This window comes from Rhopalosiphum padi, chromosome 2 (genome assembly GCF_020882245.1).
Source record: "Rhopalosiphum padi isolate XX-2018 chromosome 2, ASM2088224v1, whole genome shotgun sequence".
Lineage (NCBI taxonomy): Eukaryota > Metazoa > Arthropoda > Insecta > Hemiptera > Aphididae > Rhopalosiphum > Rhopalosiphum padi.
In genome coordinates this window covers 28050384-28055282 of record NC_083598.1, presented here as the reverse complement: position 1 = coordinate 28055282, position 4899 = coordinate 28050384, and the positions used below count along the sequence as shown (strand labels likewise).

General features: G+C 25.6%; 1 long non-coding RNA gene across 2 annotated transcripts; it reads left to right on the top strand.

Moving 5' to 3' along the window:
* Positions 1 to 199: 199 nt before the first annotated feature.
* Positions 200 to 1188, top strand: LOC132919458 (uncharacterized). 2 transcript variants are annotated; one of them, XR_009660628.1, is made up of 3 exons: positions 200 to 421; positions 584 to 693; positions 1000 to 1188. It is a non-coding gene; the product is annotated as an uncharacterized LOC132919458 (long non-coding RNA). The 2 variants fall into 2 exon arrangements; XR_009660629.1 differs by having other exon boundaries at positions 584 to 698.
* The last annotated feature ends 3711 nt before the right edge of the window (positions 1189 to 4899 follow it).

Genomic DNA, 4899 nt, shown 5'->3' with positions numbered 1-4899 from the left:
GGGCCGCGGATGCACAATAGCACTATAGCAGTAATAGCACACGAAATTACGAACGAACAACAACAGTCGTCGGTTTTGGCGGTTGGATTTCGGTAGGCGGAAACGGGTCGCGGGGTCGTACCGGTTGATGTTGGCTACGGCGAAGACTGGACGGCTCGGCATGAACGTTGCCTACTTCATACACGCCCCCTTTTGGTTTGAAAAAAGTCAGCGCGCGCACAGAACGTTTCATTTATTTACCGGCAATGTAGCGGCACCTACAACAGTAGTACAGTACAACCACTGGTCATAATAATTTGGTCGTGTTTCATAAGCCAACGAGTTCACCGAAAAAATGTGAATATAATATTGAAGAAAAACGTAATACGTATTACATACTTCCTGTGATAATGGTAATGGTCCTTCATAGTTCATATTATAGGTATACAAATTAATAATACATATTTTATAGATAAATAATAATGTAAAATACATGAATATTATTTTTAAAATTAACTTTCATTACAATAGTGTTATTATATTATATTCTTGTGTAGTAACTAGTAACATCAATAATGTATTGACGCATTGTTATTTGTTTAAGTGCTGTCACAGGCGCATAGATGGTGTAATTGTTAATTAGGATTTCTGAAATGTTACGATTGGGTCCCAAAAATCTAAATTCCAAAATCAAGAGATCGAGTTTAATCTGATGTAAGGTATATCAGGTGAAATTGTAAATATTGATAAATTATTATTATTTACTAAAATTTTAAATGTAATGATTTTACATTACAGCACGATTATATTTCAAAATGAATAAACTCCAAAACACAATAAAAAAATTATTTTAACGAATTTTATGTTAAATACTGATTCGTGTTTTTTTCTGCCATATTTTATAATTTTTTTTTATTTTATTTCATTAAAATTCTCATTTTTTCTTTAATTTTTTTCCCCCGATTATTTTTAAAAATATTGTTTATTTGAATACTAAAATACAATTTTTACCTCTTATAGGACTAACTATAGTACTAACTATAGATCCAGTTTTCGAGAGTTTATCCATAAACCACCCTCAATATTGAAGATTAAAGCATTTTTTCTATTATGTATGAAATGTCGTGGAAATTTGTACTTAAAACGCTTGTAAAATATTAATGTGATTTCCCGAAAAACTTTTTATTTTTGCTTTAGGTAAAAAAACTATTGAAGAATCTTGTATTAAATTTTCAAATCATATATCTATATAAATAAAAAATGTTTATGAATTTTTTTCTGTAAAATAATTTGTTAAGTTTTATGATTTTAAGAATTTAACTAAAATTCTAACTCTAAATTTTGGATATTTTTTAGTAGATAAATGAATTACAAGGAATTTAGGAACCTTTTATTCAATTTTCAATCATTTTTATACATATTATAAAGTATTTATAAGTTTATAAGAACTAAGTAGTATAGGACTTGGTATGGACTATATTGTAATATAATGTATAATATTATGAAAAATAAAAAAATCACATTTATTACTTATTTGACCTTTATGAATAAAAAAAAAATCATTAATACTTTTAACAACCATATGATAATTGACCATATAAGTGATAATTTTGCCAACAAATAACTCGTGTTATGTAGCTATGTATGTAGATATTACGTTTACATTGACTAAATGCATTTTTGAAATAACTTATTTTTCAACTTATTATCATTGACTAAATGGGCACCTTGAAAATTTAACACAATATTGTCAATAATAAACAGACTTAGAGTTTAGCTAAGAATCGTTTTTAATAAAATTATATTTTATCATAGTTTCAAATGTTTAATATTCAATATCTATATTGCAAATATCAGCTATCCAATGCCAAGGTGAACAATTATTTATCATTTTCTCCACAGTAGGCAATAAGTAATAACCGGTGTATCATATACCCAAGCGTTATGTACGGCGTAACGTATATGCAATAGAGGTACATTATTGTGTCGAATAACAAAGTTACAGTATTCAATTGACAATTTGAGGTTAATACATAATATTATAAATAATAATAAACCTGTATAATAGTATAATACTAGTATTATTTACTTTTTATTAAAATAAATTCATATAAATTATGCGTGTCCGTTAATTTAATTAAATTAAATGAGTTTTTAATTAAAATATGTCATTGTTTCAGCCTGTAGATAGGTATAAAATAAAAGTTAGTAGTTATTTAGTTAGTTAGCTATACAGTTATATTTAGTATATTATATTTATAATAAATTTAATAAGTATACAACTATAATATTATAATATAGGAAATTCGTACGTCTTAAATTTTATAATTTGTTAATAAAAGACATCAATAAATTTAATATTATTATCACTTCCCGTCTACTTATAGTTGCACAACTTCTTCGCGAGCTATTTTCGTTATACACGTCACGTATGTGTTGCGGCATAGTTTTATAACAATATTGACGTGCGTTTATTTATTTGTTACATGGGGGATGTGTTCTATAAATATTTTATAGGGAAATGGCGAATAATTATTGTCTATTGAATAACAATTATTAACGTGATGAACTGATATATAAACAAAACAAAACGCGTCAAATTATCAAGTTTTTAATAAAATACGTCAATACGTGTTATAAAATGCTAACGAAAGTTACTAAAAAATAATATTCAATGTTAATATTATGACTGATTATGTGTGCCAAATGTTTATACATAATAAATAATAATTATATCTCCACTGCCAGCAAGCGTAATAGACGTGTAACATATACTGCTTTAATACTGCAGAAATTATTCTATATTATTACAAAGGCTCAGTCATAATACCTGTCCCTTATCAGTTATTACTTTATCAAAAACTGCTGAAATTATTTTACCTAACGATGCGTCATGTAGGTATATCATTTTGCTATATAAATTATAATTAATATATAATATATATATATAAATTATGTAAAAAATAAGAATCCAAAAAAGTAATTTAAATTTTAGCTGCTTTAACATGAAAAAAATAATTTATATTATGTATAAATATACTAATTATAATGTACCTATATAATGTACATTTATTTTACTAGTAGTTTATTTATATCGTGGTGAAAAAAACGTTATATGTGGTACTATAGTGTATTACTGTATTATTAATATGCATAAATGCGTTAGTATAGGTCGAATCATAAAATAAATTAATAATTAAATTATGAAAAATTATATTATAATATAATATTTACCATCGCGTGCATTTAATTAACACTATCGTTAAGGTCTCTTGGGAATTGCAGCAAAAAGGGTACTATCCTGCGAAAAAAAGTGCGTCTGGTTAGTCGTCAGTAAAACTATATACATATAAATAATACATTATATACACATACAACATACAGTACACCGTCATTCTTCAGTGACGTACCTACTTAAGTCTATGATATACTACACGGAAAATGTATATATATAATGGCTGATATAGTACTATTATAGTGACCTCGACATTTTGCATAAAAGCACGTCATCACCCGACCACACCAACCGGTAATGAGAATCATCAGTAGAGCCGCTTTGTAAAAACGTGTAGCAAAAATATATATAAATATGTTTTTCATAAACTAAACATAATATTTTGTACATATCGAATATTAAACCTATTACGCATTACGCGCGATGGCTATTTGTATATAAATTATATACGCAAAGTATCTGTATAAATGTATAATAATGGTCTCAAAATAATCATAATAGAAATAATAATCTTATTTTTGTATTATAAATTGATATAGGTAAAATATAAAACATACATATTACATATTATATAATATATTATTATTTAAACGTTGTTATTTTTACAACCATCGCGGTGATTTTTTCCCATTACAGCCTGTATAATATGCGGCGTGCACAACAGTAATGATTATAATACCTACTGATCTTAGTCGACACAGAAGAAAACAATTTGCAATAAAAAAAACCCAATATACGCGAAACTCACTTAATATTCAACTTTTATGTATTACCTTGTTTGAAACAAAAATAACATACTTAAATACGTAGTATAGTGTTGTAGTTCGTTGTAGCTCGCTGAAATTAATACATCTTTAAATTGTATAAATTAATATATAATAATATTTTTTTTTTATTTACTTAATGAGATTTTAACATTTAAATTATAATATCTCGACAATTACATACCACTTAATAACAAACATATATATAAAGAAAATAAATAAATAAAGCTCATTCTACCAAGTTTATAAATCTAATTGGAGAATACAATCAATCGTGTGTATAATTAGGCTTACATTATTAGATAATAATCATTTAAATTATAAGATTTTAATATATATATTGATATATCAAACGCGCTAGTACCTATTACCTACATACAGCCTACATAGAATTTATTGCTGAAAAAAATGAAGACATCTCAAATAAAATAGAACATTTTTCAAATAAACCTAGTATAAGTACTTATACTTATAGACTATAGTTATGATCTATTATTTAAGGTGTATAGTGTATACTATTATTATGATATAATAAAAACTTGAATTTTGTTTCGTTACATTTACTGGTCAATATTCGTTTCTATATAGTGTTTCTACAGTATGTCAATATGTTATATAAAATAATGATTTATACTTTATAGACAGTATGTAATACACTCGTAATATACTACCTACTCTGTATTATTAATGTATAAGCTTATGAATTTTAATCGGACACGTTCGGTTTCTTTTTCTAACATACACAAATTATCCCTAAATATTGTCTATATATTGTGCTTATTATTTATTGCTGTAATCCAAATCTTTCAACAAAATATTAGTAATTACATATTTTAAATATTATAAAGAAATAATCGTACTTAATTATATTGTTATGTTTTTATTGCATTCTACGATAGTTGGTCAAGGAAAATAAATAGT